Source organism: Dermochelys coriacea, chromosome 3 (genome assembly GCF_009764565.3).
Source record: "Dermochelys coriacea isolate rDerCor1 chromosome 3, rDerCor1.pri.v4, whole genome shotgun sequence".
Taxonomy (NCBI): domain Eukaryota; kingdom Metazoa; phylum Chordata; order Testudines; family Dermochelyidae; genus Dermochelys; species Dermochelys coriacea.
In genome coordinates this window covers 139,398,742-139,415,339 of record NC_050070.1, presented here as the reverse complement: position 1 = coordinate 139,415,339, position 16,598 = coordinate 139,398,742, and the positions used below count along the sequence as shown (strand labels likewise).

Below are 16,598 nucleotides of genomic sequence, written 5' to 3'. Positions count from 1 at the left end.
GTTGACAGCTCCTTTTGTTTAACATATCACAAGTTTCAATAATCTCTGGGATTTCTGATTTGTTATCGTTCAATTTTTAGTTCTCAGCCATTTTTGGCTTTTTCACACACATGACTTTATAAATTAGATCCATGCAACAGCAAGGGCATCCAGATGCTAGTGACAGAAATAATAAAATTTACTTTTCATTATCTATAAACTATAGATACACAGGGCCAAATTCTCTCTCTCTCTCTCTCAAAAAAAGGCACAATCAATTACACACACCTGCATTTTCATATGCAACTTTGCCAGTTGTGAAAATACTGTAAGTGCCCTTTTACATGTGCAGGTACTCAATTTGCAAAAAAGCTCATTTGCACAGTTGGACTGAGGATTATGTAGGTCTAGTGGGTTCAGCAAGTATGCTTGATTTTCAAAGGGATCATTAAATATTTTATGAAAATGGGGAGGAAGGGGAGACTGATTCATGATAATTAGACCTTTATCCTCTTCCCAAGTATTGTAGGAACTGAGATAAACTCAACATCTCTCTCAAAACGTCAGTCTGCATTCTCAACATTTTATCAAGTTCCTTGGACTCCTAACCTGGGATTTTACTAGATAAATTGTTATAAATCAATTTTATCACAAAGTAACCTTTCTCTAATAGTAACTCTGAAACAAAATACCTCATCAAAGAAGAGGTCTTTTACTGTAGGCCAGTATTAGTATTCTAATTAGTATCAATTAGAATTGATAATTATGGATTAATATGATAGACTTAAGCAGGTATCAAAACAGTATGGTGTTAAAAGAAACCCGAAAAGAAAACTGTTTTGTGTTGTGTTAGCAAAGCATGTGGGGAATATGTCATTTAAAGTAATCTCATTACTTTGACCTAGTGTAAATGAACTGACCTGTAGCTCACTTTACACTACACACCATAGGTAATAATGAAAACACAGTTTGGGAGCCAAAGTAAGTGAAAATATTAGGTTAACCACTCTAATTTATTTAATAAAAAGAAGAGGATAACAGTTTTGATACCATGTCTGAATCTCATCTAATCCAATATATTTCTAGTCCACTCATCATTAGAGCATCTAGGTGGTGAATACAGCAATTCAGGAGGAAATATGGGAAATTAAATTTTTGGCATATTTCTACAGGACTCTAATCATGAACAATATCCACAAATGCTGATCCACAGTGATGTAAATGAGGCTACAGATTGGTACAGAATCCACACTAGCAGATCACACTTAAGGACTGAAGCAATGGTTTGGTCTTAAATTTAGGTCATTTTTTGGAAACAATATCTAGAGCAGTGGTTCCCAAACTCATTCCGCCACTTGTGCAGGGAAAGCCCCTGGTGGGCCGGGCTGGTTTCTCCGCAGGTATGGCTGATTGCAGCTCCCAGTGGCCACAGTTCACTGCTCCAGGCCAATGGGAGCTGCTGGAAGTGGCGCGGGCCAAGGGACGTACTGGCTGCCACTTCCAGCAGCGAACTGCGGCCACTGGGAGCCGCGATTGGCCGAACCTGCAGACATGGCAGGTAAACAAACCGGCTCAGCCCGCCAGGGGCTTTCCCTGCACAAGCAGCGGAACAAGTTTGGGAACCACTTATCTAGAGAAAGGGATTTTCCTCTTTGGGGCTAAACCAGAATGCTTTCTTTGCTATTTCTATTAATTTACTGTGGAAAAATTGAACATTTTTGTGTAGGTCTATTAATTTTTTGGGGGGAAATGTTAGCATTCTTTTAAAGATCTATAAAACTACATGGTTGTAACTTAAAAGAAACATAAAACCCATGAAAGAGAAATTCAGAAAAAAAATTCACGGCGAAAATTTTATTTCAGAAAAAAATTGAAAGATCAAAATTTTCATTTTTTTCATTTTCTGTTATATTATTTCACAATATGTTAGTAGTAATACTGGAAAACATGACATGTCATGTCATGTCATGTCATAAAAGACAATGATTTTAGGAAAAATGATTCCAGGCTAACACAAGGCTATTTAAAAAAGCAGTCCCTCTTTTTGGACTTATGACAAATATTGGTCTATGTATGGCTATCTATATATCTATTTTTGTGTGCTTTTGTGGATATCACAATGCCTAGTTCTGGCTGTTTAGTCAGAGCTTACCAGCAATTTCAATAGTGCCCATAAAACAAGCAGCATAATAACTTTCAGCACTTTTATGAGAAATAAAAATAAATCTTTGGTGAAATTAGAATTCGAACAGCTTATCCGATCTATACATTTGCATCCAATAAATAAAACAGGAACAAAGTGTCATTAGAATCATTCAATCCAAATACTAAGACAGCACACAGTCATCGTAGAGGACATATCGGATGTTAAACTTGACTTTATCCTTGACCTATAACTCATATTCTAAATGTAACTTCTGAAATACACTCTTGTCCAGCCAGTAGTGATAGTGGGTGCTATTGAAAGTAAATGCTCACCACAGTTGCCAGGTACAGTTATTCCTACTGTAAGTACAAATATTATGGTGTCTCGTATAGCACACTGTACAAGATGCATTAAGTACTACCTGTACTTAGCAGGTGCTATAATAAGATCTTCTGTCTCATTGTGTTCTGGTACTTCCCTCACCAATGTTTGTTTTATCCACCCGTTGTCTATATTCTTCTACTTAGATAGTAAGCGCTTCAGGGCAGGGTGTGTCTATTATGTGTCTGTACATTGCCTAGCACAATGGTCTCTGGGCAGTACTGTAATATTAATGATGATTAATGTGTTAATTTGTTTTTCATCAAGTTTCTCATTAAAGTCTGATCTGGCAGGATGCTGAGCACATCCCATTTGATGGAGAGTGCCCTGATCACTTATTGGCTTCAGTAGGAGCAGAGGATGCTTAACACCTTGCAGATTGGGACCTAAAATTGTATGCTATGACATACATGATGCCTGCCTGCCTATACTAAAGGAGTTACAGGCATGAGGTGAAATGATGAATGAGAAAGAATGGCTCAGGCAAAATGCCTGCAAGCTCTGTGAGTAATGAACCAGGGTCTTGCCAAGCAGGCTAGAAAGAAAATAATTGTAATTGGTGGGGAATTTTTCTCTCTCAATCAAAGTATGGCAGTAGGAATGCACAACTGCTAATTGCATAATAAGCAATGCTAGTTTATAGTCATCTAGTGTCTTTTATTCTAAAGCACTTCAGAAACCATGCAACAGATGCTTACAGATCCTTAACACTGACAACTCCTACTGAACGTAGTTAGTCGTAGCTATGCCAGTTCCGGGATATTAGAGAGACAAAGTGGGTGAGGTAATATTTTTTTATTGGACTCACTCACCTTGCCTCTCTAAAGCTTCCTCAGCTCTCGTCCCCTAACGCCCCTGCTCTACTTGCGCTACATTGATGACATCTTCATCATCTGGACTCATGGAAAAGAAGCCCTTGAGGAATTCCACCAGGATTTCAACAATTTCCATCCCACCATCAACCTCAGCCTCACACAAGAGATCCACTTCCTGAACACTACGGTGCTAATAAGCGATGGTCACATAAACACCACCCTATATCGGAAACCTACTGACCGCTATTCCTACCTACATGCCTCCAGCTTTCACCCAGATCACACCACACGATCCATTGTCTACAGCCAAGCTCTATGATACAACCACATTTGCTCCAACCCCTCAGACAGAGACAAACACCTACAAGATCTCTATCATGCATTCTTACAACTACAAGACCCACCTGCTGAAGTGAAGAAACAGATTGACAGAGCCAGAAGAGTACCCAGAAGTCACCTACTACAGGACAGGCCCAACAAAGAAAATAACAGAACGCCACTAGCCATCACCTTCAGCCCCAACTAAAACCTCTCCAATGCATCATCAAGGATCTACAACCTATCTTGAAGGACGACCCATCACTCTCACAGATCTTGGGAGACAGGCCAGTCCTTGCTTACAGACAGCCCCCCAACCTGAAGCAAATACTCACCAGCAACCACACACCACACAACAGAACCACTAACCCAGGAACCTATCCTTGCAACAAAGCCCGTTGCCAACTCTGTCCACATATCTATTCAGGGGATACCATCATAGGGCCTAATCACATCAGCCACACTATCAGAGGCTCGTTCACCTGCGCATCTACCAATGTGATATATGCCATCATGTGCCAGCAATGCCCCTCTGCCATGTACATTGGTTAAACTGGACAGTCTCTACATAAAAGAATAAATGGACACAAATCAGACGTCAAGAATTATAACATTCAAAAACCAGTCAGAGAACACTTCAATCTCTCTGAGAGTATCTATTCTTCAACAAAAAAAACTTGATCACAGACCTAAGATCACAGACCTATCCTTCAACAAAAAAGCTTCAAAAACAGACTCCAATGAGAGACTGCTGAATTGGAATTAATTTGCAAACTGGATACAATTAACTTATGCTTGAATAGAGTCTGGGAGTGGATGGGTCATTACACAAAGTAAATCTATTTCCCCATGTTATTTGTCTCCCCCTCCCACCCTCCACTGTTCCTCAGACATTCTTGTTAACTGCTGGAAATGGCCCACCTTGATTATCACCACAAAAGGTTTTCTTCCCTCCCCCCACTTCCTGCTGGTAATAGCTCATGTTAAGTGATCACTCTCCTTACAGTGTGTATGATAAAACCCATTGTTTCATGTTCTCTGTGTGTGTATATAAATCTCCCCACTGTATTTTCCACTGAGTGCATCCGATGAAGTGAGCTGTAGCTCATGAAAGCTTATGCTCAAATAAATTTGTTAGTCTTTAGGTGCCACAAGTACTCCTTTTCTTCTCTCAAGACTAGTGTCTGAAAAGGTTTCTGTAGCGTGAAAGGAAGTACATGTATTGTGTTCAGCTTTGGAGTGTATCTTTTATCTGTAAAGTGGTTCTGGGAGGACTTTTCTTCATCCTCAGTGAGAAACAGACACATTTGTCACCAACTAAACTGGATCTATCAAGCAAATCAACAGACATTTCTGAAACAATCCCAGGAGAAGCTGCAAGACAAGACTACCACACTGTTTACATCTTTCACTGACTTCTTTAGATTTATTACTTCTGATTATGGGGCAGATGTAGTTCAATTGTTTTTTGTCTCATTCTTTTATGTAACTTCTGCTGCCACAATGTTAGACTCTCATGCTGTAACACATGCAGAAGTCAAGCAATCAGTCCTGTATCAACTGGACTTATCCCACCCACTATATATTTGATTTTTTTCCCCAGGAACAACTTTGCAGAGATGCAGAAGGGGGGGGGGAGAATTCTGGTAGTTTTATTCTCTTCTCATTTATACCACTTTCACACCAAAAAAGTTCCATTGCCTTGACTGAAGAAGGTCCTGATTTACACTAATGTATGTAAAAGGAGACCTGATGTACCTGAAACCTACTGAATGGAGGTTTATGAAAAACTCATTTACAATAACATATTTAGAACTTTGAAGAAAGTCACAGAGGAGGTGATGTGGCTGGCCTCAGGTTCAGCTACATCATTTTATAAGTTTGGGTGAAACAAACGTGTGTATGAGCCATCTTGATACGACAAAAAAGAAAAGGAGTACTTGTGGCACCTTAGAGACTAACAAAGTCTCTAAGGTGCCACAAGTACTCCTTTTCTTTTTTGCAAATACAGACTAACATGCCTGCTACTCTGAAACTTGATATGACAGTATTACAACTGTGTATTTACATGTCAGGGTGCATTAGCCACCATGAAAAAAACCCTTCACATAAAACACATTGTTGGATCAGTGGAAACATACTTGCTACAATGTTAAATTTAGGCGCGAGACATGTCTTGTCCATAGTTCTCCCATGGAATGAGGTTAACCAAGAACAGCACAAGAGAGATTTTAAATGAATACACTTGCCAACTGCATGTCTGATATGATCAGTATAAGGGAGAGCAGAGCTTCCTTTATAGACATTAGAGGACAGAAAGCAGGAGAGAGGGGCATTGTACAAAGGTGACATCTAACACTTAGTGCAGGTTGTTGGTTGGAAGCTGGAAGCATGAGTCCAAAATTTTGATTATATTATTAGAAAATCTTTTTGAACACAAAAGTCAAATTAATCTCGCTCCCCATCCCCCTCCAAAGGACTGGAAGGAGAGAGAAAACAACCATTGAAGGAAATGGAACTCTTAGAGCATAGACAGAAGTTAAAAATAGTATGACCTTCCCAAAGGACTAATAAGAAAAATATGTGACATTTGGTTGCATTTTCAAACAGTTGCATTTGCACAAACAGCAAATAACTGAAGTGTCAATTGCTGTGGAAATTCATAACAAGCTATAGAATGAGAGAGAATGAACAAATCTTGTGCATCTCAATATGCCTATGAAGTATCATCTTAAGGTAAACCAGTTAACAATCATTCATCTTGTTACTGTACGTATTGCAAGTATGGTATCTGTGATGAGATTTTCACCTCATCTCCTATTTCTATACTTACAGACAGCCGTATAAAAATTACATTCTGTAGCATCTTCCATATTACAAAGTATCTGCAAGTACTTTACAATATAGAGTCAGTTGCAGTGACTGTCCAGGAAAATGGAGTTGCTGTTGTGCATTAATGAAGAGCTCATGTTCAGTCTTAAACATTCAGATTGGTTTCATGGAAGGTTGGGGGTAGAGAGAGGGAGATGTTGGCCAGAATACATGAATTACTTCTGTTGTTTCAAGAAGTAACATGGGAACTTTAACTTCCATGTGACCAGCAGAGAAGCAGGATGGATCATGGTTTAAAGTCTCAAATAGAGGATAGCACTTTTAAATGTGAAGCAGACAAATACTCTTCTCCAGTACAGCAATGTAGTTTCAGTGAGGGGAGATGAATATCCAAATGTGGTAGGTCCCCAGGAACTTATGGTAAAACTATAGCCCAAATTCAGCCAGTGGAGATGTCTCGCGACAGAAGAACTGCAGCTCAACAAAACAAAATATGAGATGATCGTAATCATTATCAGAATTAAAGTTTGAAAATAGATTGTCTAAAATTTGTAAAATATATTACTCTGATCATCTTACATGCTACAGTGAAGGAAAGAAAGTGCATTTGTGGCCCAACCATACATAGTGACTTCACTAATGTTACTACTACATTCTTTTCAGTGGTTAGGGTTTTTAAGTGAATATAGAGCTTGTGGAATGTGCTGGACAGAGTACCGCAGAATGAAATGCTCTTCCCAGCATCATCGAGGAACAGGTGCAGGGCAGGCATTGGCAGTGCAAGCTGCCTCACACCTCCTTGCCATTGTGCTTCAATCATATACTGTTGTGGAGGGATTATGACTTCACATTCTCATTGAACCACACTGTTAGGGGAGAAGAGTGCAATTGTAGACAGGACCACTCAGTTTACTAGATAGTTATAATATGGGTTTTAGGGCTTGAATTTTCAGTGGCTTAAGGCAGTGGTTCTCAACCGGGGTGCATGTACCCCTGCGAGTACACAGCGGTCTTCCAGAAGGTACATCACCTCATCTAGCAATTTGCCTAGTTTTAAACAGGCTACATAAAAAGCACAAGCTAAGTCAGTACAAATTAAAATTTCATACGGACAATGACTTGTGTATACTACTTTATATACTATACACTGAAATGTAAGTACAATATTTATATTCTAATTGATTTATTTTATAATTATATGGTAAAAATGAGAAAGTAAGCAATTTTTCAGTAATAGTGTGCTGTGACAGTTGTGTATTTTATGTCTGATTTTGTAGCAAGTAATTTTTTTAGTGAGGTGAAACTTGGGGTACTCAAGGCAAATGAGACTCCTGAAAGGGGTACAGTAATCTGGAAAGATTGAGAATCACTGGCCTAAGATAATTATATGATCAGCTTCCCTATTCATTGTATATTGCTGATTCTCAGAAGGAGAAGGAAATGGCCGTCTGATGAAAACCATGGCAGCATGGTAGGATAAGCGCTGTTGTATCTGCTTTTGCCTCGTACATGTATTCTTTGGGGGTTGGGTGGGGTAAAAAGAGGTTTAAGCAGGATGTGTGTTTTTCTGTGTGGGGCAGGGAGGGAGACTTTCGGATTTCACTGGCTCTTTTATCCATTTAATAATTATATTTTAATCACTTCTTTATTTCTTTCCCATTATATGATGTTTCTCTCTTTCCCCATAGACTCTCTTTTCCTCTACACCCACTCCTTTACAAAGGCATAGCCTTTATTTTTCCCTAGAAGCTTTTTTCTGCTTTCTTTAAAAGGCTGTAAGATACATTTCTTTTGAAATTAGAGTCCATTGTGCATGCTTGATTGGACATAGGCCCAAACACAGGGCAAGACTTGTAAATGCAGCCTTGAGAATCCAAAATGTAATCTGTTTGTACAGTTAAGATAATTGGTTAGCTTATTTTTCTGCTTTATTTGGCAATATTTTCTTAGTTTAAATAATACAAAACTTTTCAGAGTGAACTATAAAAATGTTTTCTAATACAAACAAATGAAAGGCTTTAAAATGTTTAATATACTTCTCTACATGAGCGGGTAAACTTTGCATCACAGTTAAACTGTGAAGTGAAATGCTTTAAAATTTTTAAAAAGATATATTTGTAAAATGTTCACAATCCCAAATCATTAACAGAATGAGTTTAAAAATCTAACCGTAGATTTTAAAATTACAAATAAAATATATTTGAATGAGACAGTAAAAGGGAGAAACTTCCACGAACTGCAATCCAGCCCCTAGGTTTTTGCATTTCTCCTGCAAATATTGACATCACTTGCAACTAAAGCAGGGAAGTAAAACACATTTCTTACACTACTTCAGAGTGATATCAGGAACCATGGTCTAGTTCACACACATGAAGGCCTCAATCCAGCAAAGATTTATGCACATGCTTAACTTTATGCACTGAGAGTAGTCCCAGTTATTTCAATAGAACTAATCATACTACACATAATACATGACCTTGAGCACGTGCATACATCTTTGCAGAATCTGGGCACAAGGGACTAAGAGTCAGGGAAATTGTTTCCATAACCAAGTATGTTGGTCAATTTCTATTACATATTTCCAACACAACCACAGACTACTGTGTGTTTTGGGGCAAATTCCTTTTGCTAACTCTTCAAAAGTGGACAATGATTGTGTCAGATACCTAAATTGAGGTACCCAATTTGAGATACGTTGAACACCGTCAGCTCCTACTGACATCATTGGTCACTTTCGAACTTTTTGACCTCAGTTTTTTCAGGTTTTCCATTTCTAAAAATGGGACTCTTAATCTTGCCTACTTCACAGGGATATTGTGATGCTTCATTAATGCTTTCAAAACACTTAGATCCATGAATGCGAAGTGCTAAGTATTATTATTATTATTATTTATTAAGTCTTCTATAGCAGGGAGCAAAGGAATGATTGCATTTAAATACTTTTGATTTAAAATATATGGTGCCTTCTTCCTTACCACCCTTTCTGCTTAGAACAGCCTTCCAGTCCATTTTTGCCAAACATCATATATCTCCTCCTTGAAACCTCAGTTGCACCATGAGGCCTGCATGCACTCAAATCAAAATATAGCTGCAATGTCTACCACTTGCTTGTGCTTGTACATGATTTTGGATTTGTACATTCTTTGAAATATGGATGCTTTTCATGAATTATTGTTACACTATGGTGAAGCACCATGTATGGTGAGCATCATTACAAAGTCAATATCTGATAAAAATGACCATGCTACAGAACCTCATATAGCATTGTGTTAACTGTTGACCAATTCTGATTTTTAATGGCAACATTTGTTCATCTACATTGCTCTACAAATGATAACAATGTGTTATATTTCCCTTTAGGGCCTATTCAAAAACTGGCCACCTACAATTTACCGGATGAAATGTAGGCAGACAAATTATATGTTTGCCCTAATGTTTTGGCACTACCATGTAAGACTTAATCAGTTATATGAGTTGTATAATTCTGCTGCATATCTTTCTGAAATATTTGGTATAAATAATACATCCAAGTCATAAACCACAATCCATTTAAGCATATGGATTTAAAAGATATTCATACTTCCTGTATAGAAGTATAGTGTACATTTTTTTTATTCCAGATGCTCAGTGACTCATTCACCTCATAATTTTTTAGAGCTTCAGAAAAATACAATCCTGAAATGATTGAAAATAACCCCAGTGAGAACTTTCAGAAATGAGTTGAGTGATCTCTCAGCGTGGCTTTACCACTCTAGTGGCCCTGAAGTAAACCAGGGAATGACTTGAATACCATGACAGGTTTCAGAGTAACAGCCGTGTTAGTCTGTATTCGCAAAAAAGAAAAGGAGTACTTGTGGCACCTTAGAGACTAACAAATTTATTTGAGCATAAGCTTTCGTGAGCTACAGCTCACTTCATCAAATGCATCAGTGGAATTCCACTGAATACATCAGATGAAGTGAGCTGTAGCTCACAAAAGCTTATGCTTAAATAAATTTGTTAGTCTCTAAGGTGCCACAAATACTCCTTTTCTTTTTGTTGAATATCATGAATAGCAGTGTAATGCTATATTGAATACTGCATGTCACTCTTAGCCACAGCACAGCAACTGAGTGAAGGCATCAAAATCCTGATCAGAGGAAGTTTCCTCCTTTGTCACAATTGTTAACAAAAATTTAGGCTTTCCTAAATCAAGATCACATTCAATATTACCTAATCTAATCCATAGTTAGTTAGATAGATAGTTTTTGAGAGCAAGGTGTGTATTCTTGTGAAAGCAGAGAACTATATAGCAGCTTCTCATACAATTTACTCTTCAGAGTTTTTCCTACATTTCTGCCCCGAAACTGACTCTCACCATGGAAACCGCTCACACATTGAGACAAATTACACTGAGAGAATTACAGACAAATCCTGCCAACTGTACTTATTTGAGTAATACCATTGACCTGAATGGAATAATGGGGGAAGGAGGAGGGGGAAGAGGAAAGCAGTAGGATTTGACCATTATGGGTGTGTTTTTTCCCTTTTTAATCTGAAACTCTAGAGTGAGTTGAAGAAACAAAACTGTCATATAATAATGTGTTTCACAGGAAAACCTGAGAGCATATGGCTGTCTTTTTTTTTTCTTTCACTCCACAAAATCCATCTGTGTTAAAGTGTTGATTTTGTTTTCTTTATTATTATTATTTGTATTGCGATAGCTAGTGGGAGCCCTAGTCATGGATCAGATTAGGTTCAAGATGCTGCACAAATATTACACTGACCCTCAACTGCAAGACCATCCAGTTGCGCCACTTCTAATTCTGCCACTGGATATTTAAAGAAACTATTTCAAAAGAGAGGCTCACATTGGAGATAAAATGCAATTCATATGAATCATGTGACCTAATAATTTGTGTCTGTAATATATTGAAGTGAAAATATCTAGAGCTGGTCAGAAAATGGAATTTCCAAATCAGAATGAAAAGTAAGAAATTCATTTTTTTAGAACAGAAATTCTGAAATTTGTATTTAGAAACATCAGACTGTTTTGTTTCAGTGATGCTGAATCATTTAATTTTGATAATGTTGAAGCACTGTAATAAAATATAAAATGTTACATATATAAAATACCACGCATATGAATATAATAAAATTATCATATACAAGTATAAACTAAATGAAATTAACCTTGAAATTAATTTGAAATGAAACATTTCAACATTATCAAAATGAAACGAGAGTCAACGTTATTTTTTAGCTTTTTTCCATTGAAAATATAGTTGAAATTGACACATTCCTGCAAAATGTTTTGATTATGATAAATCTGGATTTTCCAACAGAAAACTATTCAGTTGAAATTTTTTTCAGCCAGCTCTAAAAACAGGGCAACCAGTGAATAATATAACCTAATACAAATCTTTTTTAAAAAGCTGCAATACAATATCCACTAGATGGCACAGGAAGCATGCAGCAGCAAAAGGATGGAATCTGCAACGAAAGTGTTAGTCGTCTCTCATAAAGCTTGTGTGGGGTGATGTGGGCTTACTAAGTGATATCTATTCCTGAAGAGTACCCCTGAGGATAAATATGTATAATACAAATATAAAAATAAAAATCTTCAGTTAAAAAAAAAGTATTAGAATCAGAGTAAGGGCTGAATCACAAAAAATCTGGCCAAGTGCTGAGGACTGGTTTTGCCTGGAAGTGTTTTCTCTAAATATCAGCTGGCAGGTGGACAGAAAGTGCTGTAAATTCTGGAACTTGATCAAAATGATCCGATCCAAATCCCTACTCCTTGTGCACAGACTGAGAGGAAATCCTGAAGTAACTCACAAATCAATGGGACTGGGCATTTGTTAAATAATAAGCAATTGTTCTTTAAAAAAATCCCAAATAATACTATCTATACTATATGTCTTTAGGTCTTTTCTTCTTAACTGCAGAGCAGCACAAATGAAAATATCTCCTTGTGGAAACAACCCTGTCAGAACAACCCTGTTGGGGGATGCTAATGACTGAGTTCTGAATTTATTTTAAATTTTTCAACATAATGTCTGTTGGTAAACCTTATGCGAGGGCTTCTTTCCTATGAGGATTATATCATGGTAGCTACATATTTGTTTACCCAAGTCTGTCTTTTACCTATCTTCTTGAAATGTACCCTGTGAACTGAAAGTTTATAATACAGTATTATAAAATCAGTAAAATTTAATCCTATTTGATTATATATGAAAGAATTACATATACACACTCATTTCCTTAGAAACCCGGGTTCATTCAGTACACAAGATTGACCTGTTCTGAGGATGCATTGTGTGTGTGTAATCCAAACACACATTTGCAGAATGTCAAAATCATTCTGTTTAATAAAAAAAAATAATTCCTCAGCAGCCATCCATCTATCTAGACATTTATACTCGACTCATCACCAAACATTCTGATGGTATTGTACAGTTTTCCTTGTTGCTGAGTCTTTCATAGGGTTTTAACTCGATATGACATAAAAATAAGATGCATGGAGATATAATTACATTAGCAATATTTAAGCATAAAGGTTGCTATCTAATTAATGGAGTTTTGCATCTAAAACAAGAGAATAAATTGGATTAATGATTATCTGTATTAGCTCTTTCAAGCCTGAAAACCCTTCATTTTGCAAACCCATTAAAATCTATGAGAAACAACACACAAATTAAAATAAAATGGAAGGAGCTTTAAAAGGTGAGTTAGGAAGCAAACTTCCAGAGGAACTTCGATTCAGTGTTCTTGCTGCGATCCTCTTAAGATATTGAATGTCTAGTCACTGTGTGCAGGAAGGACCCTTCTGCTGTACTGTCAGTGCACTTTGATTGTAAAACTTGTCTTATTGGCCATGGAATGATCCTGCAGTGGTGTAGAACTAATGCAGAGGCATATATGGTACACCCCCTCCCTGTTGCTAGCATGGTGGGTGAAAGGGGGAATGGTGTTTCGTTTGTGTGTCTGTCTGTCTCTATAGGGAAAACCACAATTTGGAGAGACTCCAGATAAAGGAAACAAATATGATAAATTTGAAAGGAATGACCTGCAAGAGGTTAAAACAAAGAGAGAGGTATAGCTTGGTAAAAAGACAACTAAGGTTATCTGGTAACTGTTTACAAGTATGTGAACAGTCAGCATTGAAAGGAGGAAGAAAATGTGAGGTATCTATTCCTACTGGGATTAAAACAAGGACTCCTGGATCTAAAAGCAGCAGCAGCAGCAATACCACTTGAGTTAAAAGATCAGTTCCATTAACTGAAAGTAGTAGTAGCTCTTATCTTCTCCCATTTCCCGCCCCCCCCCCCCACGCCAGCTACAGAAAGCAAGGTCATTACTAACAGGGGTAGCTAAGAGGGGAAATAGATTGAATTAGTAGGGTTAAATCACTGTGAATTCAAAATTAGGATAGAAAAAGAGTCATTTGAGAATGTTCAAGAGATACTACACCTATTCAAAAAAAGGGGAAGAAGCTGACGTACTAACAGAGCTTTCCTTCCCCTAACATTGTGGTTCTCAACCAGGGGTACACATACCTTAAGGTACCCGGAAGTCTTCCAGGGGGGTACATTAACTCATTTAGATATTTGTCTAGTTTTACAACAGGCTACATAAAAAGCACTAGTGAAGTCAGTATAAACTAAAATTTCATACTTTGTCTTGTTTATACTGCTCTATATACTATACACTGAAATGTAAGTACAATATTTATAATCCAATTGATTTATTTTATAATTATATGGTAAAAATGAGAGAGTAAGCAATTTTTCAGTAAGAATGTGCTGTGTTTCCTCTGTAGTTTTTATGTCTGATTTTTGAGTATTTTACTATGCAAGTAGTTTTTAAGTGAGGTGAAACTTGGGGTATGCAAGCCAAATCAGACTCCTGAAAAGGGTGTAGTATTCAGGAAAGTTTGAGTGCCACTGCCCTAACATATCTAAGTATGTTAAACAAGTGAAATTATACTACAGAAGGTTTAGTCACCAAAAGAACTATTTTACCAAGATTAAATTTCAGAACTATCAATCTGCTAATAAGCATATGCCCCTTTACCAAATAATAAACAGAGAACTGAATATAGTTAGTAAAGATTCTATATTTAATATCATGTTTATGAAGTCTAATTTTGGCATCAGGCCTTCTATAATACATTTATTAGTTTATGTAATGCTCACACAAATGTCCTTCATAATTTCCATGTACCCATCATAATTTTGAGCCAAATATTGCAAATGTCTGTGTGTCTGTACATACATATGTGGCTGTACAGAGGTGAGGTTATGAATATTATAATATTCTGCAGTTCCTAAAATATGCTAGGCACCTCACATTTGTCCCTTTTTCAAAGAACATATGCTTTAGTTTGACAAGACACAGAGAAGAATAGGTCAACATTAATTGTATCATGTGTTTACACAGCACAGACTAGTGCACAAAATGAGCAGAATTATTTTTGTGTATACTATAAATAAAATAAATTAAAGTCTCATTCCTTGTATGTCTGACAATCAAAGTGGATCTTAAGGAAGGAGCTGAATAAGGAGCGCATAGATAAGAGACACTACTGACAGCTTTCATGAAACCCAGCCCAATCGTATTTGAAAAAAAATGAAAGTACTTCAGGACTCTGTATTAAGACCTGTGTAACTGGCTCCAGGTGATCAGTACTTCGACTGGAATGGAGGAAAAAGTCAGGTTTCCAGAGGAACCTAGATTGTGGAAGGAGCTAGGGCTCAGGAATGCAAGTTGAGACTAGGTGGCTTGACCAAACAATAGAGCCTCTGTATGTTACACATTTCCTTTGCCTACAACTCTGCCTGCTGCATCACTTACTGCTAATGAAATAAGACCCTGAACAAAATTCACTAATTAACCAAATATTAGCACACAAACACAATGATCACAGGGTGACCTCCATATTCCTTTCTCAGATTCATTCAGCATCATTATCTGAGGACAAAGGGCAAAAAATGAGGAGGAATATAGCAAAAAATGAGAGCTGCAAGAAAAGAAAACATTATTCACTGAACTCTCTCTCCAAAACATCTGTTTCCAAGCCTGCCCTAAATGAGTCAATTGCCATGTGCTGAGAATTGCACATAGTTCAGTAGTGGCACATGGATTGCTACACATATCTGACACCCTGACATTTCCGCTGATCTGATCTGTCAACTAACAGATGCCCTTTTTTTTTAAGGGCAGGTCTGGAGGTGATTGTCAGTTCCTGTGTGGACAATGGGAGGAGGTGGGGAAGGGAGAGAGAGTGTTTAGTAGCTTATTGAACTTATTAACTCAAGACAAAATTCACTCCATCTGCTTGAGGTGGAGCTTGAGGATGCAGGCTATACACAGGAGGAATGTAATGGCAATGAACACATGAAATACATCTCTGACCTTAGACCAAGAGATAGGGCTTCTATGAAGCCCCATCCAGCTGCTGTTCCGGCCTTGGAATAGTGGCTGCAACCCCTCCATATACTGGGTGCTGGGGCTACTGGATCCATATGAATCTGGATCTGCTTCCAATCCCCAGCCCATGCTCACTGAGGCTTTTTACAGTCAGCCTACAAGAGGCCAGTATAGGGATCCTTTTTATGTTCATAGGGAGTGTGTGCGACTCTTCCACCAGCAGAGTCTCTGTCCATGTTTTAAGTGGTGCAGAGAATGTTTCACTAGCCCTCTGCATCACTGGTGAATTTCACCATTGGTCCTTTCTTGGTCTCACACTCTGAGATGCAATTCAGAGGGACTGGTATATAATAAGGCAAGTATTTCTGATTTATTCTTAATCAAGTGAGTTGCTCAGCACTGTCCACACAAGGTTCATTGTTTTGTTTCCTTGATGAAGCTTGCTCTGGAGTTTGGCACAGTATAGCTGGCACGGTATAGGTTGCCTGATATGCAACAGACAACATAGATGGACTCTTTACATGTCAGGTCTATAATGTTGGGCCTGTATGAACAAGTTGGCTCCTTAAGAGAATATTTCCTTTCATAAAACTGTGCAGTAGTCAGAGATTAATATACCAGAAAAAATTGACGTTCCTCTATCATTCATGACAGTTACAAAGCCTGTGGTACACAATGGAATAAAATCTATATTGACTGCTCAGCAGCTAGTACAG

The 16,598-nt window shown here is 37.7% G+C and overlaps 1 protein-coding gene across 3 annotated transcripts in view; it reads right to left on the bottom strand.

Moving 5' to 3' along the window:
• The window catches only part of CHRM3 (cholinergic receptor muscarinic 3), a 501,021-nt gene that overhangs the window by 15,099 nt on the left and 469,324 nt on the right, over positions 1 to 16,598 (bottom strand). The gene's annotated exons all lie outside the window — the stretch shown is intronic.